The sequence below is a fragment of the Mobula hypostoma genome, chromosome 13, assembly GCF_963921235.1.
Source record: "Mobula hypostoma chromosome 13, sMobHyp1.1, whole genome shotgun sequence".
In the NCBI taxonomy this organism is placed as follows: domain Eukaryota; kingdom Metazoa; phylum Chordata; class Chondrichthyes; order Myliobatiformes; family Myliobatidae; genus Mobula; species Mobula hypostoma.
Window position 1 is genome coordinate 82,913,065 of NC_086109.1, and position 24,760 is coordinate 82,937,824.

The following is a 24,760-nucleotide window of genomic DNA, read 5'->3' on the forward strand; positions in this document are numbered from 1 at the left end:
CATTCTAAATCAAAATTCTTTATAGTTTTTATGTAATTGCCGGAAAGTAAGAGGAGGGCACTAGAGATGTGGTTTGTGACCCCAGGGGGTGGTAACGTATAAAAGTTTGGGAACCACTGATTTTACTTTTCTGTCACTCATGATTATTTTTTCTGTAATATAAGGTTCCATAGATTATTTGCAGGAAAACAAATTTAAATAAATTTTAAAGAACATAAAACACCATATCCTAGCACAAAATAGTGTAACGTTACTCAGTCTTTTGTTTTCCTCTACATGCAATATGACAAAATTTCTTCAGTGCTACAACCACCAGCACTGTAACCATGAGGAACATAGACAACAAAAGGACCATCACATTGAGACAATAGTAAGCATACCAGGGGAGCCGGTAGGATTCAGAGCGCAAGTGCCCTGCTCCTTTGTGTCGGGCAACATACTCAATCCAGAAAACGGTTCTCTGCATTGGCAACTGGTTGGTCCCGGTGGAGGGCAGAGAGTTTTTTCATGTTGTCCTGGTAAAATGTGCCGTTTATCACCTCATTAAGTGCCTGCAATAGATCTGTTGAATGCATGGTTGCAACATTAAGCACCTTTGCTGTGCCTGGGGATTCTAGTCGAAGTAAATTGTCAAACTGGTCTAAAATTACAGGCATGCCAATCACTGGCATCCTGTGGTAGATGGTGTCATAAATACCATTGGTACCACCATTAGAAATGAAGACTCGTGTGTTGGAGTGTCCCAGAAGGTCGTTCTGAGGGATCAATTTTGTCAGTAGTGTATTATTACCTATATTGGGAGGGATTTCCCCATTATATCTCCAAATAACCTTCTGGAGTACTTGAGCAAAAGTCTCAGCTATTTCCATTGCAATCTGTTTTGATAAGGAACCTACTAATGTCCCCAACGACATCATAGTAAGTCTATGCTCCCCTGAGCTTTGAACAAACTTTTCAAGCTAGTGGTCTGGCTGGTTTACACTGGAAGCCTCCAATGTACACAATATTTGGCATGGTGGGTATTGGGAATTCAAACACAATATTGACTTGCATCAGTCACACATCAGCCTGCAGGAGCAGTGTTTGTATGTCTGTGTCTGGTCTGAGATACCGATGAATGATGTCATTATAAATTGGATACACAAACAATCCTATAAGCACTTGCTGAAGAAGATTTTGCATGAGATTTCTTGTTCTTTGGAGAAAATTCATATTATCTGTCAATTGTGAGCCAAGTCTGTGTCTGGTCCCAGATATTGATGACAGATTTCATTATAAATTGGGTATACATAAAATTCTGCAAACACTAGTTGAAGAAGATTCAGGATGAAGTTTCCTGCTCTTTGGATAAAATTCATATTATCTGTCAATTGTGAGCCAGGTTTTGGGACATAGGAAAGTGGTGATGGGACAGAGAAGAAATGGACTTCCTCATTTATCTGCCATCCAACATTGCAACCTGCAGAATTTTTAAATAATGTGAAAGCATTGGTTCAGTACCAAGAACAGGATCCATAAGTATTAACTCAAAGTTTGCACTTTCAAGTTGTTTTAACAGTGTTTTGTTTTCAAAAATTGCAATACTAAGAGCTTGATTCATTTGATGATGATTACGTAAGTATTTGTGTAATGATTTTGGAACTTAATATGGTCCCAAAGGGTCCCATCATTCTGTGACCTCTTCAATGACACTTCCACAAGTCTTTCGATATGAACATTTGGCAAAGGTTGGCCATATTCTTCTTGAATTTGAACAGCAATGGATTGATAGAGATCAGGATTTTCTTTTATATAACAAGATGATGAGTGGTAAAGCATTGTGATATTGTGTCCACGAAGTTTCAGCTCTTCTACTAGAATTTTCATATTAATCCAATGACTTCCATCCACAGGTATAACCAATTATTTAGCTCCTTTTGTAACTGGACAAGGCAGTGTGATGAAAATAATACCAAGAGCATATGCAATCTGCAGTCTGCCTTTCCATCCAGGACTCTCCATCTTGAGAAAAGTAGATTCAACTGATCCTGTTGTAGAATTGATATTGAGATATTGGTTAGCATCATACATTGGCAACACAGACATTCTGTATATCATAGTTGTGTGTTTACTTGTTACTTTAACCCAGGGGTTCCTAACCATTTTTATGCCATGGACCACTACCATTAAGCATGGTGTCAGTGGACCCCAGTTTGGGATACTCTGCTTTAACCAAATCAACTCTGCACTGTGTGTACTCTCATATATAGCTGAATTTGAACAACATACAACATAAAATATGATTTTGAAGAAGAACACGTTGGCACAACTAGATCACATTTCTGGTTTTGAATTTTAGCTGATGTTTCAAGAGTGACAAGTTCCAATGGGGATAGAGGGCAAACGGTGCTATATACAATTCAAGGAGCAAGACTTTGCATTGGGCAGGGCAAAGAAACAAGGAGTGGTGGAACGGTAAATTCTGAGTTTGCATGCCTCATAGCAGCTAATCCTGATCAGGAAATCATATCTTCACCCCTCCCCCCCCCCACCCCCCAGAGACTTGTGAATGATTCTCTGACATTAATTGGTTTGAAACAACCTGTAAAGTTTGTTTGCTTCATCCTCTCAGGATGTGAATAGGAAACACCTGCTTGCTCAACCACAAATGGACATAAGTAGGTGTAACAAGCTCTTCAAGCCTGTGTGTCGAGCTGGAGAGCATTAGGCTCTAAGGTTTTTAGAGCATCTGAATTGGTTAATTGTTGTTTAATGAGACTCATAATCCTTTAGATTCCTTGTGCTTTTCTCAAGCAACTCACTCTTTGTAATGTGATTAAATGGTCCTCTCTGTTTAAACTTGCTGAGTTTATTTTGATAAACTCAGGGATTCTCCGTTACTTGTACTATTTAAGCAGATGCCTAATCGCTGGCTCTTAGTATTGAGAATGTTACATCATGGTGTTGCATGGCTGTACCACAAATAAGAATCCTGTTGTATGTCTTATGGGTAAACTCTGGTGGGTGTCGCTACACTGGAGTCTGTCTTTCCACCGCACTTGGGTTCTGACATTGCCAGCATATATCAAGTCAGACAGCTACCTATCAGATGGCTGTAGGACAGGCCACAGCCTGAAGTCTGTGCTGAATTGAGGGTGATGTAGTTAAACCCCAAAGCTGCAAATACCAGCTGAGTGAAAAGACCGCCTATATCTCGAATCAAAATCACAATCAGTATCACTAAAATATCTCTGAATTTATTTGTCTCATTTTGCAGTAGCTGTACACTGCAAAACATTTAAATTACTATAAGTTACAAATAAGTAAATAAATAAATAATAAAGAAAGAAATAAAGAACTTGAGAAATAGACAAACAAATATATATAGATAGTGTGAAGGAAGAATAGTGAGGTCGTGGGTTCATGGATCATTCAGAAAGCTGCTGGCAGAGAGGAAGAAGCTGTTCTGAAAACATTGAGTTTTCATCTTCAGGATCCTGTAGCTCCTCCCTCATTGAAGCAATGAGAAGTGAGCATAACTGTACACAGCACTCCAAGTGCAGCCTTGGCATCAACATAAATAACTCCTCTAATTCTAAATTCGATGCCCTGATTGATGAAGGCCAGCATGCGAAATCCATTCTTCATCAACCTGTCTACTTGCATGGCTGCTTTCAGTGAGCTATTAGCTTGTAACCATCTTGTGCAGACTCACATTCCAAATAACTTGCATTAATAACGAATAACAAAGATCCTAACACCGACTACTGAGGCCACACATTAGTCACAGCCTTCCAGTCAGGGAATTGACCTTCTGCTTCCTATCATGAAACCAACTCTGAATCCATCTCAAACAACACACATCAAAGTTGATTGTGAACGCAGCAGGCCAGGCAGCATCTCTAGGAAGAAGTACAGTTGACGTTTTGGGCCGAGACCTCGAAACATCGACTGTACCTCTTCCTAGAGATGCTGCCTGGCCTGCTGCGTTCACCAGCAACTTTGATGTGTGTTGCTTGAATTTCCAGCATCTGCAGAATTCCTGGTGTTTACGTTTCTGAATCCACCTCACTAGCTTCCCCTAAACCTCATGGGACTTAACCTTCCAAAATTGGACAGCCATGCAGGACCTTGTAAAGTCCAGAATGAATTCCATGTAGACGACCTTCACTGCACTAGCTTCATCCACTTTCTGTGTTACTTCCATGAAAAGCTTGTAGTGATTTTGCAGGTACGACCTTCCAATAACTGTGCTGAATGAATTACTTCCTTTCATGGTCTGCACATTGTGGACTCTTGCCGAGTGAGCACTGGAAATCAGAACTTCGATTCCCTAATATATTCCCTGAGGTAGTAATTTTAACATGTTTCTGGAGCAATGCAATGAAAAACATACTCAGCCTCAAGCTGGTTATAAAATGCATCTAAAAATAACCCTGACTTGAGATGTAATTACAATCTTATGTTTACTGATAAAGAAACCCTTGCGAGTAATAGAACATTTTTGTTTGATGTTGTTGTGACTTCAGTAAATGAAAAGTGACATGCAATTTTTAGCTGTTTGGAGACAAAGTCTAGAAGAATGAGTAATATTGAGTGTGATGCATTCACTTTCAATTCAGTCCTGCTGAACATTTTCATCAATATGAACAACTTTGTCTGGCTTGTATCTTACAAGTCAATACAAAGCCAAAGTTAAGTTTATTGTCAAATGCACAAGTACATGCATGCACAGGTGCAATGAAAAACTTAGTTTCAAGCAGCATTACAGGCACAAAAAACATCATTCACAAGAAAACACAAATTAAACTTAAATTTAACCTCTTGATTTTGTAATTCCGTATTTCCAGGAACAAAAGTATTTTGGCAAACTTTTAAAGTAGCTTTCACCCTACTTTAATAAAATGGGTTTTATGACAATCAAGAAGTTTTCCAGGAATTTTGGTTCATGAAGCTTCTAATATTCGAGGGTCATGGTGGAGGGAGTACATTCAGATTGGAGGGTTGTGACTAGTGGTGCCCCACAAGGATCGGTTCTGGGACCTCTAATTTTCACGATTTTTATTAACGACCTGGATGTGGGGGTAGAAGGGTGGGTTGGCAAGTTTGCAGATGACACAAAGGTTGGTGGTGTTGCAGATAGTGTAGAGGATTGTCGAAGATTGCAGAGAGACATTGGTAGGTTGCAGAAGTGGGCTGAGAAGTGGCAGATGGAGTTCAACCCGGAGAAGTGTGAGGTGGTACACTTTGGAAGGACAAACTCCAAGGCAGTGTACAAAGTAAATTGCAGGATACTTGGTAGTGTGGAGGAGCAGAGGGATTTGGGGGTACATGTCCACAGATCCCTGAAAGTTGCCTCACAGGTAGATAGGGTAGTTAAGAAAGCTTATGGGGTGTTAGCGAGGGATAGAGTTCAAGAGTCGCGAGGTAATGATGCAGCTCTATAAAACTCTGGTTAGGTCACACTTGGAGGACTGTGTCCAGTTCTGGTTGCCTCACTATAGCAAGGATATGGAAGCATTGGAAAGGGTACAGAGGAGATTTACCAGGATGCTGCCTGGTTTAGAGAGTATGGATTATGATCAGAGATTAAGGGAGATAGGGCTTTACTCTTTGGAGAGAAGGAGGATGAGAGGAGACATGATAGAGGCATACAAGATATTAAGAGGAATAGATAGAGTGGATAGCCAGCGCCTCTTCCCCAGGGCACCACTGCTCACTGACATGGCTTTAAGGTAAGGGGTGGGAAGTTCAAGGGGGATATTAGAGGAAGGTTTTTTACTCAGAGAGTGGTTGGTGCGTGGAATGCACTGCCTGAGTCAGTGGTGGAGGCAGATACACTGGTGAAATTTAAGAGACTACCAGTCAGGTAGTTGGAGGAATTTAAACTGGAAGGTTATATGGGAGGCAGGGTTCGAGGATCAGCACAACAATGTGGGGGAAAGGGCCTGTACTGTACTGTACTATTCTATGTTTTATGTTAATATCCTATATTTACCTAAATTTCAATTGTATTGCTGCTGTGAAGGAACTTGAACTATGACCACTTGTTATTGAGACTGTCGCACACAAAATGCTGGAGGCACTCAGCAGTCCGGACAGCTTCTATAACAGAGGTACCCAACCTGGGGTTCATGGACCCCTTGCTTAATGGTTTTGGTCCTTGGCATAAAAAGTGTTGGGAAGCACTGATCGATGGAGAAGAATAAATGTTGACAATTCATGCCTAAATCCTTCATCAGGATACTCATCTGAGGAGGGAGAGGTGGTGGTGTGCCTTCTTGGCTGTGACTTCTGTGTGATTGGAGCAGGACAGGTTATTGGTCATGTTCATCCGTAGGAGTTTGAAGTTCTCAACCCTCTCAACCTCAACACCTTTGATGTAGACAAGAGCATGTGTATAGCCCTCGTTTCTGATACCAATCACCAGTTCTTTTGTTTTACTGACATTGAAGGAAAGGTTATTATCATGACTCCATGTTACCCAGCTCTGTATTACTTCTCCTACTCTAACACACCATTACTTGAGATATGGATCACTGCTGTCATAGCATCTGCAACCTCGAAGATGGAATTGTTATGTCTTGTAACTTTAAAGCATTAAACTAATTCAAAGGAAGACACAGGAGACAAAAATGCGGGACTTACTTCGAGTTTACTATAAGCGAGGTGCATACGTATCACATGGTAGCGTGATGACATAGGAAATACATGCATTTATACATATGACCCGTAGTGAGATATTTAAATGAACAAGGATGCTTAATCAAACAATATACAATATGCACAAGGTTACTCATATACTATTGAAATATTAAATACACACTTAATTTTAATTTCTCGTGGCTCCCCAGTGCAGACTGCATCTTTTTTTCTATATTGTAGACATAAAACTCAGTGGCAACTTTTTATGGTACACCTGTATACCTCCAAGAATGGAAAAGGAAAATTAGCTAATAATGTGGCATGCTGACGTGGTCAAGAGGTTCAGACCAAACATCACAATGGGGAAGAAATGTCATCTAAATAACTCCAACTGTGGAATGATTGTTGGTGCCCGATGGAATGGTTTGAATAGCTCACAAAGTGTTGATCTCCTGGGATTTTCACACACAATGGTCTCAAGAGTTTACAGACAATGGTGTGAAAAACATCAGAAACACCAAGTGAGCAGATGAAAATGACTTGTTGATGAGATAAATTAGTGGAGAATGGCCACACTGGTTCAATCTGACATGAGGGAGACAGAAACTCAAATAGCCATATACTACAACAGCAGCATCTCTGAATGTACAACATATCGAACCTTGAAGAGGATGGGCTGCTGCAGCAGATGACCATGAACATACACCCAGTAACACACATCAAAGTTGCTGGTGAACGCAGCAGGCCAGGCAGCATCTCTAGGAAGAGGTACAGTCGACGTTTAACACGTCTAACGGTCGGCCTGCTGCGTTCACCAGCAACTTTGATGTGTGTTGCTTGAATTTCCAGCATCTGCAGAATTCCTGTTGTTAACATACACCCAGTGGCCACTTTATTAGCTATTGGAGATAATTAATAAAATGGCTACTGGGTGAAAATAATTGCCAATTTTTGGGTAACTGTACACAAGCACAAAGTAACTCAGCAATAAAAATAGATTAGCTGTCACACAAACAAAACAGAAGCTCCTTCAGACACATTTTGCGGCATCACATCCTGGAGTGAATACAACAACATCTACAGGGTGATAGGATAAAATGTAAGGACAATTTGCAGTGCCTAGTCCTGTTTTCAATGGAATCTTCTCATTACAGCGGAGTATAGATACAAACTTAATGTAAGTGATGGGTGGGAGGATTTCAAATGTATGCATTCTGCATGTCACAAACTCAGGGTATTTGGAAATCTCCCCACAAAAGCTGCTTAGAGCTGTAATTGATTGATGAAGATTGACAGATCTTTAAGTGTGTAAAGGTTAATACATCCAATGCGTTGATGATACCTGTTGGGGGACTCTGTAGCTCACTCCTCTTCAGCTTCTATGGATATTGTTACCCATATGTCTGCAGATGATATGTGTAAATTCATTTTTTCTTGCAAGGTGAAAACGAACTAATTATTCTGTATGCTGGTCATGATTCATGCAAACAACATCAAAGATGCCCTTCATATTGAAATTTGACCTATCTTGCACCAGCAAATATATATTTAGTCCAAACTACCACCAGAATAGAATTCATTTGCTAGACATGAAATCAGATACATTGCAAAGGAACATTTCTTTATTACCACATCAACTCAATTCATTGTAACTACTTTAAAAACAAAAGTACATGGTTGTACATCATCAATGGCGTTAAATGGAGGTCACAACAGAAAATGGAGCCTGATGCTTATGCATCTAAGAAAATTTCAAACATATGTGTTGTAAGAAGTGACTGCACATCATGTGATCAACCAGTCTGTGAGATGCAGCAATTCCTACTCAGCAACACACACAAAACACTGGACAAATTCAGCAGGTCAGGTAACATCAATGGAAATGAATAAACAGTCAAAAAGAATCAACAGTGTTGATGAAGGGCCTCATCCCAAAATGTGTAATGTTCACTCATTACTATAGACGATGTCTGACCTGCTGAGTTCTGCCAGCATTTGTGTGTGTTCCTCTGGATTTCCAGCAGAATCTCTTATGTTTATGAAATCCTACTCAGCAGCAACGTTGAGTCTGTCCATCTGTAATTAATACCCCTTTATCAAAAAGTATAGTTGCAAGAAAGTTCATTTACTTCTGTGGTAAAAAAAACTCCATTACTCAAAGTCATCAACTCCAGAAAGGCGCAAGAGAGTCTGCAAATACTGGAAATCTTGAGCAACATAGAAAAAAAATGCTGGAGGAACTCATCAAGACAGGCACAGAGGAGTCATCTATGCAGAGGAATAAACAGTCAATAGTTCTGGCTGAGATCCTTCACCTGGACTGGAAAGGAAAAGGGCAGAAGCCAGAATAAAAAGGTGAGGGTGGGGGAAGATGTACCTTGTCTCACCTATCCTGGCACAGGATAGGTGAGACAAGGTGAGCGGGAAGTTGTGTCGGTGGGGAGGGGGATGAACTAAAAAGATAGGACGTGTTAAGTGGAAAGGGAGAAGGGCTGAAGAAGAAGGAAGATAGGAGATTTGGCACCAGAGGGAAGTGATTGGAAATGAGGAGAAGAGGTGAGAGTGTAACCAGAATGGGGAATAAAGCAAGAGAGAAGGGGGTAAGGGTAGAAAGATAGAAAGTTATAGAAATTGATATTCATGTAATCAGACTGGAGGATACCCAGACATAATATGAGGTGTTGCTCCTCCAAACTCTTGGCAACAGAGGAGGCCATGCAGATAGTAGATGACACCCGACAGACTTGCAGGTGAAGTGTTGCCTCGCCTGGAAGGACTATTTCGGACCCTGAATGGCGGTGCGGGTGGAATGTGTAGAGGCAGGTGTAACTATCCCACTGCAAGGATAAGTACCAGGTGGTAAACCAGTGGGAAGGGATGGGAAGATAAGCGGGTCACAAAGTGAAAGTGTGGGGAGAGTGGGATGGGGGTGAGGGGGGAGGGAAAGATGTGCTTTCTGTGTAAATGGCAGTTACCAAAAATGATGTGCTGAGCAGAGTGACTCCAGGTGGATAAGCATTTGTTGAGGAAATATTGCAAACTAGCTCAAACAACCAAAGAGGGATGTTTTTTGTCTGTTAAACCATGACCGACCTGCAACAATGGGGATGTGGGGAAGGACTGGGAAGTTATGACAAATTGCAAGGTACTATGTTGTGACCTCTGCCTTTTTGACAATGTATGAGAAGACATGAAAGAACAGTAGGGAAAGTAGTCTTTCAGACACAGAATTCCGAAGTTTTCAGGGTAGTATATGTATCTTAAGGTAGTATATCATGAGATGAATGTAATTTAATAATAGATCTACTTTGAACTTTGTGACCATCTGCAAAAAACATTACTTCATTTTAAATAGTCATAAATAAACATATCTTTTCTTATTTGATTTGATGTAGGAATTTGCATTTTTCTGTGCATATCATTGTATGAAGGCTTTAAATTCACTGATCTATTACTCTATTTTTAAGAGACTTTGCTACATTCACAATGTCCGGAAAGGAGGCTTCATGTATTGAATACAAGAAAATCTTATTTAATTGTTGAAAGAATTCAAATCACCATTTCCCAGACGCAAAATAGAGAAACCTTACTCATACTTTTGCTTTATTTTCTTCCGTGCAACGTGACAAAGTTTCTTCAGTGCTACAACCACCAGCACTGTGACCATGAGCAATATGCACAAAAAAAAAGACCACCACATCCACACAATAGTAAGCATACCAGGGGAGCCGGTAGGATTCAGAGTGCAAATGCCCTGCTCCTTGGTGTCGGGCAACGTACTCAATCCAGAAAATAGCTCGCTCCATTGGCGACTCTGGTTGATCCCGGTGGAGAGCAGAGAGTTTCTTCATGTTGTCCCGGTAAAATGTACTGTTTATCATCTCATTAAGTGCCTGCAATAGATCTGTTGAATGCATGGTTGCAACATTAATCACCTTTGCTGCACCTTGGGATTCCAGTCGAAGTAAATTGTCAAACTGGTCAAAAATAACAGGCATGCCAATCACTGGCACCCCGTGGTAGATGGCCTCATAAATGCCATTGGTACCACCATGAGAAATGAAGACTTGTGTGTTAGGGTGTCCCAGAAGGTTGTTCTGAGGGATCCATTTTGTCAGTAGTGTATTATTACCTACATTGGGAGGGATTTCTCCATCGTATCTCCAAATAACCTTCTGGGGTACTTGAGCAAAGGCCTCAGCTATTTCCATTGTAATCTGCTTTGGCAAGGAATCGATAATGGATCCTAATGTCATCACGATAAGTCCATGCTTCCCTGAGCTTTGAACAAACTCTTCAAACTCTGCTGCTAGTGGTTGGGCTGGTTTACACTGGAAGCCTCCAATGTAGACAATATTTGGCATGGTGGGTCTTGGGAATTCAAATACAAAATCGACTCTCATCAGCAACACATCAGCCCTCGAGAGTATTGTTTGGATGTCTGTTTCTGGTCCTAGATATCGATGACAGATTTCATTGTAAACTGGGTATATAAATAATTCTGAAAACCCTAGCTGAAGAAGATGTTGCATGAAGTTTCCTGTTCTTTGGAGAAGATTCATATTATCTGTCAATTGAGAGCCAGGAATAGGGACATAGGAAGGTGGTGATGGGGCAGAGAGGAAATGGGCTTCCCCATTTATCTGCCATCGAACATTATACACCTGCGGGACTTTCAGATAATGAGCAAGTATTGGTCCTGTACCAAAAGCAGGATCTGTAAGTACTAAGTCAAAATTTGCACTTTCAATTTGTTTTAACAGAGTTTTGTTTTCAAAAATTGCAATGGTAAATTTTTGATTGAATTGATGACTTTCAAATAAAAAATTCATCATTATGTTTAGGAACTTAATATGGTCCCATAGTTTCAAACCATTCTCTGATCTCCCCAGTGTCAGATCCACAAGTCCTCCGATCACGTCAATTTTGCTATATTTTTCAAGGTAAACAACAATGGATTGATAGAGATCAGGATTTTCTTTCATATACCAAGATGGAGAGTAGTAAAGCATTGTGATATTGTGTCCACAAAGTTTCAGCTCTTCTACTAGAATTTTCATATTAATCCAATTACTTCCATCCACAGGTACAACCAATATTTTAGCTCCTTGTGTAACTGGACAAGTCAGTGTGATGAAAATAATACTGAGAGCATATGCAATCTGCCTTTCCATCCAGGACTCTCCATCTTGAAAAAAGTAGATCACACCGATCCTGTTGTAGAATTGATAACAGATGTTGATAAGTTTCATAAATTGACATCAAATGCATTTTGCTTATAGTTGTGTGATTTCTTTTACCACTTTAATCCAGGTGTTCCCAACCTTCTTTAAACTATGAACAATTACCATTTTGCAAGGAGTCCATTGATTGCAGCTTGGGAACCCTGGCTTTAACCAAATCACTGTGCACTGAGTATTCTTTCAAATCTAGTTGTACTTGAATGACATACAACATAAAATATGATTTGGAAGAAGAACTCAACTGCACAACTAGAACCCTTTTCTGGTGCACCATTTTAGTTGATGTTTTATGAGTGGCAAGTTCCAATGGGGATAGAGAGCAACTGGTTCAATATACATTCAAGGAGGAGCAAGATTTTCCATTGCACATGGAAGAGTAACAAACAGGAGAAAATCTGCAGATGCTGGAAATCTGAGCAACACACACAAAATGTTGGAGGAACTCAGCAGGCCAGGCAGCATCTATGGAGGCTACCCAAATGGAATATAAGGTGTTCTTCCTCCAACATAGAAAAAAGAAAAAAGGGTTCGGGGGAGGACCACCAGAGGGAGGTGATGGGAAGGCAAGGAGATAACATGAGAGGGGGAAAGGGGATGGGAAATGGTGAAGGTGGAGGAGGAATTACTGGAAGTTTGAGAAATCAATGTTCATGCCATCAGGTTGGAGGCTACCCAAATGGAATATAAGGTGTTGTTCTCCAACCTAAGTGTGGTCTTTCACTGAGTATCTACACTCCGTCCTCCAGATCAAGCAGGATCTCCCAGTGTTCACCTATTTAAATTCCACTTTCCATTCCCAATTCTGATACATCTATCTGTGGCCTCCTCCACTGTCGTGATAAGGCCACATTAATGTTATTTCATTTCATCCGCTCCGGTTTAGAATAGGGAGCATCAGGATGCTCAACCTCAAACAATCATAGCTATGTGTAACAAGCTCTTTGGGCCTGAGTGTGGAGTTTCAGAGCATTGGGCTCTGGGATTTTTACAGCACCTGAATTGGTTAATTGTTGTTTAATGAGAGTGTTGATTGGATTAGATTTCCTTGTGCTCTTCTTGAGCAACTCACTCTTTGTAATGTGGTCACCTGGCGTTTTCTGGTTAAACTTGTTAAGTTTATTTTGATAGACTCCGGGATTCTGTGCTTCTTGTACAATTTAAGCTGATGCCTGACTAGCACTAATTGCGGGGCAAACACGAGGAAATCTGCAGATGCTGGAATTTCAAGCAACACACATAAAAGTTGCTGGTGAATGCAGCAGGCCAGGCAGCATCTCTAGGAAGAGGAACAGTTGACGTTTCGGGCCGAGACCCTTCGTCAGGACTAACTGAAAGAAAAGCTAGTAAGAGATTTGAAAGTGGGAGTGGGAAGGGGAGGGGGAGATTCGAAATGATAGGAGAAGACAGGAGGGGGAGGGATGGAGCCAAGAGCTGGACAGTTGATTATAGTCATAGTCATACTTTATTGATCCCGAGGGAAATTGGTTTTCTTTACAGTTGCACCAACCTAGAACAGAGTATAAATATAGCAATATAAAACCATAAATAATTAAATAGTAATATGTAAATTATGCCAGGAAATAAGCCTAGGACCAGCCTATTGGCTCAGGGTGTTTGACCCTCCAAGGGAGGCGTTGCAAAGTCTGATGGCCACAGGCAGGAATAACTTCCTATGACGCTCAGTGTTGCATCTCAGTGGAATGAATCTCCGGCTGAATGTACTCCTGTGCCCAACCAGTACATTATATAGTGGATAGGAGACATTGTCCAAGATGGCATGCAACTTGGACAGCATCCTCTTTTCAGACACCACCGTCAGAGAGTCCAGTTCTATCCCTACAACATCACTGGCCTTACGAATGAGTTTGTTGATTCTGTTGGTGTCTGCTACCCTCAGCCTGCTGCCCCAGTTCACAACAGCAAACATGATAGCACTGGCCACCACAGACTTGTAGAACATCCTCAGCATCATCCGACAGAAGTTAAAGGACCTCAGTCTCCTCAGGAAATAGAATTGGCTCTGATTCTTCTTGTAGACAGCCTCAGTGTTCTTTCACCAGTCCAGTTTATTGTCAATTCGTATCTCCAGGTATTTGTAATCCTCCACCATATCCACACTGACCCCCTGGATGGAAACAGGGGTCACTGGTGCCTTAGCTCTCCTCAGGTCTACCACCAGCTTCTTAGTCTTTTTCACATTAAGCTGCAGGGCTTAATGCATTGGCAAAAGGGATATGAGAGGATCATGGTACAGGAGGCCAAGGGAGAAAGAGAAGTGGGGGGGAAACCAGAGGATGGGCAAGGGGGACAGAGGGAGAAAAAGGAGAAAGAGAAAAAGAATGTGTGTATATAAATAAATAATGGATGGGGTACAAGGGGGAGGTAGGGCATTAACGAAAGTTAGAGAAGTCAATGGTCATGCCATCAGGTTGGAGGCTACCCAGACAGAATATAAGGTGCTGTTCCTCCAACCTGAGTGTGGCTTCATCTTTACAGTAGGGGAGGCCATCGATAGACATATCAGAATGGGAATGGGATGTAGAATTAAAATGTATGGCCACTGGAAGATCCTGCTTTCTCTGGCAGACAGAGCGTAGGTGTTCAGTGAAACGATCTCCCAGTTTGCGTCGGGTCTCACCAATATATAGAAGGCCACATCGGGAGCACCGGACGCTGTATATCACCCCAGCCGACTCACAGGTGAAGAGTCGCATCACCTGGAAGGACTGTCTGGGGCCCTGAATGGTGGTAAGGGAGAAAGTGTAAGGGCATGTGTAGCACTTGTTCCGCTTATGAGGATAAGTGCCAGGAGGGAGATTGGTGGGGAGGGATGAGGGGGACGAATGGACAAGGGAATCACGTAGGGAGCGATCCCTGCGGAAAGCAGAGAGAGAGGGGGAGGGAAAGATGTGCTTAGTGGTGGGATCCCATTGGAGGTGGCAGAAGTTACGGAGAATGACATGTTGGACCCGGAGGCTGGTGGGGTGGTAGGTGAGGACCAGGGGAACCCTATTCCTAGTGGGGTGGCGGGAGGATGGAGTGAGAGCAGATGTGCGTGAAGTGGGGGAGATGTGTTTGAGAGCAGAGTTGATGGTGGAGGAAGGGAAGCCCCTTTCTTTAAAAAAGGAGGACAGCTCCTTCGGCCTGGAATGAAAAGCCTCATTCCAAGAGCAGATGCGGCGGAGATGGAGGAATTGCGAGAAGGGGATGGTCCTGGAATGAAAAGCCTCATCCTGAGAGCAGATTAACTGAGAGAGAATAATTGCGGGGTCCTAGTTTTGAGAATGTTTCATCTTGTGGTGTTGTATAGCTATGCCAGAAATAAGAATCCTGTTGTAATTCTTATGAATAAATGTCTGGTCACTGGCTCTACATTGGAATCTGTCTTTCAACTACACTTGTATTCCGATATCAACAGCACATATCATGACAGGTAGGTTCCTAGCGGATGGCTGTAGGACAGACCACAGTCTGTGCTGAATTGAGGGTGATGTAGTTAAACCACAAAGAGCAAAAAGGCTGCAAATACCAGCTAAGTGAAAAGACCACTTAAATCTAGAATCAGAATCAGGATTACAATCACTGAATTTTTCTTCATTTTGTTTTTGTTTTGTGGTAGCAGTACAGTGCAATAATTAAAATTACTGCAAATTACAAATAATAAATAAATAGAGAAGCTGAGAAATAGATAAATAAAAATAGATAGATCGATAGATAGTGTGAAGGAGGAATAATGAGGTCATGAGGTCATAGATTATTCAGAAAACTGGAGTAATTCAGCAGACAAGGCAGCATCTATGGAAAAAAGAACAGTCGATGATTTGGGTCGAAGCCCTTTGGCAGGGCTGGAGAAAAAAGGCTGAGAAGTAGATTTGAAGGGTCGGGGAATGAGAGAGAGAAACGCCAGGCGATAGGTGAAACTTGGAGGGGGAAGAATGAGGCAAGTTGACTGGTGAAAGAGACCGAGGTCCACCGAAAAAAGAAAAACGTGGGGAGGGGCACGACGGAGAGGCGATGGGCGGGCAAAGAGATAACATAAGGACAAGGGGGTGGGAAATGGTAATGGTGAGGGTGCGGGGGGCATTACTGGATGTTTGAGAAATCAGGTTTCATGCCATTAGGTTGGAGGCTACCCAAATGGAATATAGTGCTCTTCCTCCAACATAAGTGTAGCCTTATCCCAACAGTGGAAGAGGGCATGGATGGGCATATCGCAATGGGAATAGGAAGTGGAATTAAAATGGGTGGCTACTGGGAGATCCTGCTTTTTCTGGCGGCTGGAGCGTAGATGCTCGGCGAAATGGGTCTCGCAATCTGCGTTGGGTCTCGCCGATCTACAAGAGGCCACACCGGGAGCACTGAACACAGAATATGACCCCAACAGACTCACAGGTGAAGTGTCGTCTCACCTGTAAGGACTGTCTGGGCTCTGGATGTGTCATGGTCCCGTCTGGCAATTCCCCATCTTGCTATTACCTCCTTAATTGGGCCTTAATCCCATCAGTTGATTTCCAATCATTCCCAGTTGCACTAATTACAGCACTCCTGGTTCCCTTTAGCGAACCAGAGTTTCACGAGGTAGTGAATTGCTCCCAGCAGCTCTGGAGAGTGAAGTTCAGGATCACGGTGGGAGTGGCTGAGTTGGCTTGACTGGAAGCTGGCTGTGTTTTGCTTGATGCGTGAGTGTGTTTTGGAACCTGTTGAGGGAAAGAGAGTGGGGTAGGAACGGAAATTGCTGGGAGGGGGTCGTGTGGGTCCGGTAATGGCGGACAAGATAAGAGGCGGGGTTGAGGGAAAGAAAGTGGAGAAGGAGAGGGATAGAGACTTGGGACCAGAGGTAGGCAGCTGGGGAGAGGTGGATTATTGTGAAGGGAAAAATAAAGGGAATGAGGAGGTAGTGAGGGGTCGGATGAATAAAAACCAAGACAAAGGGAATAAAAGAATAAGAAATGATAGTGGAGAAAGCTCTGAAAGTGAGGAAGATGAACAAGCTCAGAGAGGAGGTGTTGTCATAATTAGGTTTAATGAGAAGGCTCAGGGACATATGAAGAAAATTAACCCGTTTGTGCTAACAACAACTCTGACAAATAAGATAGGGGAAATAGTATTTGCAAAAGTCCTTAATGATGGCAACTTATTGGTAAGATGTGCGAATGAGGAACAACTTGAGAAAGCACTCAAGCTAAAAGAGATAGGAAAATGCAAAGTGGAATACACTGGGAGGGTGGGAGCACAAAACAGTGGTTGTAAAGGAGTGATCACGGGGATACCAATGAGTATAAATATGGAGGAGATAAAGAGGAATATCAAAGGAGGGAAAGTAATGAATGTTCAAAGACTGAAAACAACAAAGGAGGGAGTGAAAAAGGAAAGTGAATCAGTATTGATTGAATTTGAAGAAGAAAGAGTGCCAAGGAAGGTGTTCCTGGGTTTCATGAGTTACCCAGTAAGGGTGTATGTGCCAAAGCCACTGAGGTGCTATAATTGTCAAAGGTTTGGACACGTGGCTAAAAACTGTAAAAGGCAGAGGAGATGTGCTAGATGTGGGGGTGATCATGAATATGGAAAGTGCGGAACAGGAGTTCAACCAAAATGCTGCAATTGTGGAGGAGCTCATAATGTTGCATATAGTGGGTGTGAGGTTGTCAGACGGGAGACTAAAATTCAAGAAATGAGAGTGAAAAGAAAGATCACTTATGCAGAAGCTGTAAGAATGTCAAGAGAACAGAATAATGTTCCTAATGAACAGGGAGCAATAGGGATACGAGAGATGCAACAAAGAACAAATGACAGGATTTATGTAGACAAAATGCTCTAGTAACATTCATTGCAGGAGTGATTAATAGTACTGCTGAGGTAAAGTCAAAAAGTGACAAAATTCAGCTGGTGGTAAAAGCTGAATTTAAATGGTGTAAACCATTTAGGGTTAGTAGGACTGACATGGGAGGAAGTGAGGGAGAACCTCAGTAATCAGTCAAGCCAGGAAGTGTCATGTGTTGGTTAATACTAATTATGGTGATTCTTTTACAATGGAATGCAAGGAGCTTAGTGGCCAATAGCCAGGAATTCAAGCATTTTATTAAAGAAATGGTTGTAAAACCGGATGTAGTGTGTATTCAGGAAACTTGGTTGAAACCAACTTTAGACTTTGTGGTATATGGGTATACAATGATAAGGAAAGATAGAAATCTAGGGGGAGGAGGGGGTTGTGCTATGTTAATCAAGCAAGGTATACCATATAGGGTACTGGAAAAAGGAGATGATCAGGAATACATAGTGGTGGAAGTGTGGGAGAGAGGGGAGGGAGTGGTTATAATTAACTACTATAATCCATGTAAAAGGTTGGATTTGGAAAGCCTATTAAAGATACAAGGACAAAACAGACATAAAGTAGTGTGGTGTGCAGATTTCAATGCTCATAGCACAATATGGGGGGATCAGATTACAGATCCAAATGGAAAGGTAATTGAAGATTTGATGGAAGAAAGGGATTTGGTGTGTATGAATGATGGTAGCGGCACAAGGATAGATATAACAACAGGAACTGAGTCAGTGTTAGATATTACGTTAGTGTCTAATACCTTGGCTGGCATTAGTAACTGGGGAGTTTGGACTGCTTCAACAGTAGGTAGTGATCACTACCCAGTTTTGTGTTCAGTGGGTGAAAGAGTTGAAGTAAGACCAGGTGGCGGAACCCCAAAGTGGGTGTTTGAAAAAGCTGATTGGGGTAAGTTCCAGAAGTTGAGTGAAGAAGGGTTGACAAAGATTGATATTTCTTGAAATGTAGATGAATTAAACAGTCAGGTGACTTCAGCAATTATCATGGCAGCAGAAGGATCTATACCTAGGAGTAAAAATAGGATGAATAGAAAACTGGTACCATGGTGGACAGAGGAATGTTGTCAGGCTGTAAAAAACAGAAATAGAGCATTCAGGCTAGTTAAAAGAACCCATAATATGCAGCATTTGGTTCAATATAAGAAAGCACAGGCAGTGGTGAGAAGAACTATACGTCAAGCTAAAAGGGCAAGTTGGAGGAGTTTTTGCGACAAGGTAGGAAGAACAACACCTATGGGAGAGATATGGGGAATGATTAAGAGGATGGGAGGAGATAGAAGGGAATGGGAATATCCAGTAATGATATCTGAGGAGGAAACTGCAGTCTCCACTAGGGATAAGGCTGAGGTCATGGCCAAGTCATTTGTACTGATACACAGTTCAGAAAATTTGTCTGAAGAAGGGAGAAGAAGACGGGAAAGAATAATGAGCCAACACCCAGGTGTGTTAAGCAGGAGGGAAGGAACAGATGATATAATTGATGATCCATTTACATTAGCAGAAATGGTGAGAGCAATAAAGAGATCGAGACCAACCTCCCCAGGGAAAGATCTGATATGCTCTGTGATGCTAAAAAATCTAGGAGAAGGAGCGCTGTTGAAGTTGCTGCATTTTTATAACAGAGTGTGGGAGGAGGGAAGATTACCAAGTGCATGGAAAGAAGCAGTAGTAATTCCAATAAGGAAGCCTGGCAAGGATCTGTCAAAACCCACTAGCTACAGACCAATTGCATTAACATCAAGTATATGTGAGATAATGGAAAGGATGATAACAGAAAGGTTATCATATGTGCTTGAGAAAAGGGGAATGCTGGCAAGTTATCAGAGTGGTTTTAGAAAGGGAAGGAATTCCATGGACTCAGTGATTATGTTAGAGACTGAAATAAGGAAGGCCCAGGCAAATAGAGAGTCAGTAGTGGCAGTGTTCTTTGACATTGAAAAAGCCTATGATATGATGTGGAAGGAAGGATTATTAATTAAACTGCACAAGATGGGGGTTGGTGGGAGAGTTTTTAATTGGATTAAAGATTTTTTGTTTGGTAGAAAAATTCAAGTTCGGATTGGATCAGAATTATCAAAACAGTACACAGTGGAAAATGGCACACCTCAAGGTAGTGTGATTAGCCCGTTACTTTTCATGATTATGATCAATGATGTCTTCACAAAGGTACTAGTGGATATAGGTAGGTCACTGTTTGCGGATGATGGGGCCTTGTGGAAAAGAGGCAGGAACATGGACCGTATAATCAGGAAACTACAAGAAGCAATTGATGAAGTGGTGGAGTGGGGTTATGATTGGGAATGTAGATTTTCAGTAGACAAAACTCAAACTGTATTTTTTACCAGGAAAAGGGTTGAGGTAGGGAAGAAGTTAAGGATGTATGGGGTTGAATTAGAAAGGGTTGCATCATTTAAATTTCTGGGAGTTATATTTGATTCACGATTAACATGGGCAGATCATATCAGGAAAGTTGAGGAGAAATGTAAAAAAGTAATAAATGTGATGAGATGTTTGACTGGTAGGGAATGGGGAGCAAGTTGTTCAGCTTTGAAGAGAATGTATGTGGCTTTAGTAAGATCTGTATTGGATTATGGAAATATAGTATATGGATCAGCAGCTAGGTCTCTTATAAGGAAACTGGATGTGATTCAGACTCAGGCCTTGAGAGTATGCAGTGTGGCTTTTAAAACGTCACCAGTGTCAGCCCTACAGGTAGAAATGGGAATAATGCCTTTGGAACTAAGAAGGATGCAACTGATGGCAAACTACTGGGCTAACTTGCAGGGGCACAATGATTCTCACCCTACGAAAGGAGTGTTGCAGGAGTGCTGGGAAAATGGGAGGTTTCAGAGGGATACCTTTAGTCGGGTAGGGAATGATATCGCGAAAGGATGTGGAGTATTTGATCTGAGGATAAGTCCTTCAGTAGGTTATTGGGTTGTAGCTCCATGGAAGCTTGTATGGCCTGACATAGACTGGCATTTGTTAGAGGTAAAAAGGAAAGAAAGATATAAAACAGATTTGGTAAATGCATTTAACTGTCATGTGATAGAAAAGTATAGTGATTATACTCACATTTATATGGATGGTGAGAAGGAACCTGCAACAGGAGTGACAGGGTATGGGGTGGTCATACCAGCAAAAGAAATTGGAATCAGCAGAAGAACATCTAATAAGTTAGGAGTGTTTACAGTGGAGATGCTGGCAGTGTTGGTTGCGTTGCAATGGGTGCAGAAAGCCAGACAAGTCAAAGCATTGATATGTTCAGATGCATCCTCAGTTCTAGCAAGTTTAAGGTCTTTTCACACAAACAGTCGGCAAGATGTACTTTATGAAGTCCTTCAGTTAGTTACAAGAATTGCAAATCAGGGAGGTCAGGTAAAATTTCTATGGGTTCCAGCACATGTAGGGGTGAAGGGGAATGAGAGGGTGGATGAGTGGGCAAAGAGGGTGTTAAAGAAAGAAAATGTGGAAATGCACATTAGTATCAGTAAAGCAGAGGTTAAGTGTGTAATCTGGGAAAAAGTCAACCGAATGTGGCAAGAAAGATGGGACAGGGAGGGGAAAGGGAGGCATTTATATCAAATACAAAAGAGTGTTGCAGTTACTAGGGTAGGTAATGGAAACAGAAGAGAGGAAATTGTGTGGACTAGGTTAAGGCTGGGACATGGTGCATTAAACAAAACACTGAAAATGATAGGGAAACACCAGACAGGATTGTGTGAGGAATGTCAGGAAGAGGAGTCAGTAGAACATGTAGTTTTGTGTTGCAGGAAGTATGGGATACAGAGAGAGATGATGAGAAATAAATTAAGGGAGTTGGGGATGCAGGAATTCACATTAAAAGGGTTGCTGGGCATGGGTGAGAGAGCACACGTTCGGGTATTTTTAGCGTTTTTAAGGGGTACAGGGGTTTTTTTTATAGAATATGATGAATAAACAGGAATAGGATACTAGGATGGTCAAAGATGGGAGGGTGAAGTGTAGGTTTGTGTGTGTGTGTGTGTGTGTGTGTGTGTGTGTGTGTGTGTGTGTGTGATATTGGGTGAGGGGATTTAGAATGTATGTCTAGTGCACATTCTGGAGCAGAGAGTGGCGGTAATGCACCATTAAGCTGGATGCCAACCGCCGTAAAACAAGATACAGACAGACAGACAGACCTTTAGAGAACATAGGATAAAACTGGGGCGGCACAGCCATACTTTGCCAGTTCATTGGTTGACTCTAGTGCGGGTAAACTTCGTTTCCCGATTCCTTGGAACTGTCAGTTCTAAACTCCGCATCATTTCCGGGATAATCTACGTAAACCTTGTCTCCGTGTAGAGACTCTCCTGGATACCGGTCCCCCGTTCGCGGTGGTGCTAACGCCTCACGACACTGCCTCCGCGCCTGTGTCCTGCACTTGGGTTCGTCCTCAGCCTCGTCCTTGCAACAGAATGGTAGTGAGGGAGGAGGTGTAGAGGCAGGTGTAGCACTTGTTCCGCTTGCAAGGGTAAGTGCCAGGAGGGAGATCAGTGGGGAGGGACGAATGGACAAGGGAGTCGCGATCCCTGCGCAAAGCAGAAAGTGTGTGTGTGTGTGTGTGTAGTGGGGTGGGTTGGGAAAGATGTTTGTGGTGGGATCCAGTCGGAATTAGCCGAGGTTTCGGAGAATTTTGAATTTTGTGCTGGTCGCGGAGGTTTGTGGAGTGGTAGGTGAGGACAAGAGGAACTCTATCCTGGTAAGGTAGCGGGAGGATAGAGTAAGAGCAGACATACGTGGAATGGAAAAGATGCTTTTGAGGGCAGCGTTGATGATGGAAGAAGTAAAGCGCCTTTCTTTGAAAAGGAGGACATCTCCTTCGTTCCAGAATGAAAAGCTTCATCCTGAGAGTAGATGCGGCGGAGACGGAGCAAATGAGAGCAGGGAATGGCGTTTTGAGAAGGAGCGGAGTGGGACAAGGTCTAGTCCAGGCAGCTGTGAGAGTCCGTTGGTTTATAATAGACATCGGTGGATAAGCTATCTCCAGAGATAGAAACAGCGAGATCGAGAAAGGGACGTGTCGGAAATGGAACAGGTGAATTTGAGGGCGGGATGGAAGATGGAGGCAAAGTGGGTAAAATCGAGGAGTTTAGCACGGCTGCAGGAAGCAGCACCAATGCTGTCGTCGATATTGCGTAGGAAAAGTACGGGACGGTCACCAATGTAGGCTTGGAACATAGACTACTCCACGTACCCGACAAACCGGTAGGCTTAGCTGGGACCCATGCGAGCGGCGGAAGTTCCGGAGCATTATGTGTTGGACGCGGAGGCGCCCCCCACCGCCCACCCCCACCCCTCACTTTCTGCTCTCCCCAGGGATCGCTCCCTACGCGACACTCTTGTCCATTCCCTTCATGAGGCGTACATTGTGGACTCTTGCTGAGCGGGCACTGGAAATCAGAACTTCGTTCTCTATCGTATTCCCTGGGGTGATAATTTTAACATGTTTCTGACAATTGCAATAAAAACTTACTCAGCCTCAAGCTGCTTTTAAAATACATCCAAAACTAACTTGGGTTAGAGATGTAATTACAATTTTACACTTACCGACAAAGAACACCTTGCCAGTAATAGAAAGTTTTTGTTTGACGCCGTTGTGATCTCAGCGAAGTAAAAGTGACCTGAAATTTTCTGCTGTCAGGGGACAAGTCCAGGAGATTAGATAATAGTGTCACGTGTTCGTTTTCAATTCAGTCCTGCCGAATGTTTTAATCAGTATGGACAACTTTATTAGGCTTGTATCTTTGATTCAACACAAAGTCAAAGTCCAGTTTGTTGTCAAATACACAAGTACATGCTTGCACAGGCGCAATGAAAAACTTAGTTTCAAGCAGCATTACAGACATCTACAAGCAGTATTCACAAAGAAACATAACTTAAACCTAAATTTAAACTCATCTCTGTAATTCCACATTTCCAGGAATATAAGCATATGAACAAACTTTTAAAGTAACTTTCACGCTACTTTGTTTAATGAAAATCAAGGTTTCCCAGGAATTTTGGCTGATGAAGCCTCTGATATCCAATATTTACCTAAATTATAGTTGTATCACTGCTGTGGAGGGTTTTGAATTCTGACCACTTGTTATTTAGACTAACACACACAAAATGCTGGAGGAACTCAGCAATCCAGACACTCCCTATAGCAGAGGTACCCAGCCTGGGGACCATGAACCCCTTGCTTAATGGTATTGGTCCATGGCATAAAAAGTGTTGGGAACACCTGATCTATGGAGAAGAATAAACATCGAAATGTTGTCCTGGATGCTTCCGGAGGATACCCACATGAGGAAGGAGAGGTGGTGGTGTGATTCCTTGACTATGACATCAGTGTGTTTGGACCAGTTGTGACGCTTACTCCCTGGAACTTGAAGTTCTCAACTCTCTCAACGTCAACACCATCAAAGTAGTCAAGAGCAGGGGCATAGTCCTCCTTCCTGATGTCAATCACCAGCACTTTTATTTTTCTGACATTGAAGGAAAGATTATTTCCTGACACCATGTTACCCTGCTTTCTATTTTTTTTAAAGAGGTGATTTAACTTTATACAAGGTGATAGTATTCAAGCTCCGCCATAAAGGGCAAGCCTATTTTGTTGATTCAAGTTTGCTCAGTTGATTCTCACTTCGCCCATGAAAAGGCTCTCTGGAGCTTGTACCTTGACCTCTTGTACATGAGTTCTTCCAGTCCAGCTCTCATAGTTCATCCAGGAGTTCTGTTTGCAGAGAACTCAAATGACTGAATGATTTTGTGGGGACATTCTTGTCATCAGCTGTTTTAATAAAATCTGTTCCAACCACAGCTCAGACCACTGACTCGAAGCAAACTCGAAGCCACTCCTCACCACTCCTCAGCCTCCTGTGACCTCCAGTTCATTGTCCTAAATGCTGAAGCTTTGCCCTTCAGCCTCTGCCCATGCGCAGGTATGAAAAGCCCAGCCGAGTGATCAGATTTACCAAAACGTGGCCTGGGCAGGGAACAGTAGGCATTCCCTGTCTTAGTATAACAGTGATCTAGTAGGTTGGGATCTCTGG

The 24,760-nt window shown here is 42.3% G+C and overlaps 2 pseudogenes; both read right to left on the reverse strand.

The window, feature by feature from the left end:
- Positions 1 to 250: 250 nt before the first annotated feature.
- Positions 251 to 4,255, reverse strand: LOC134355339 (UDP-glucuronosyltransferase 2A3-like; annotated as a pseudogene).
- A 2,366-nt stretch (positions 4,256 to 6,621) lies between these two features.
- On the reverse strand, positions 6,622 to 23,360 carry LOC134355726 (UDP-glucuronosyltransferase 2C1-like; annotated as a pseudogene).
- Positions 23,361 to 24,760: the final 1,400 nt, after the last annotated feature.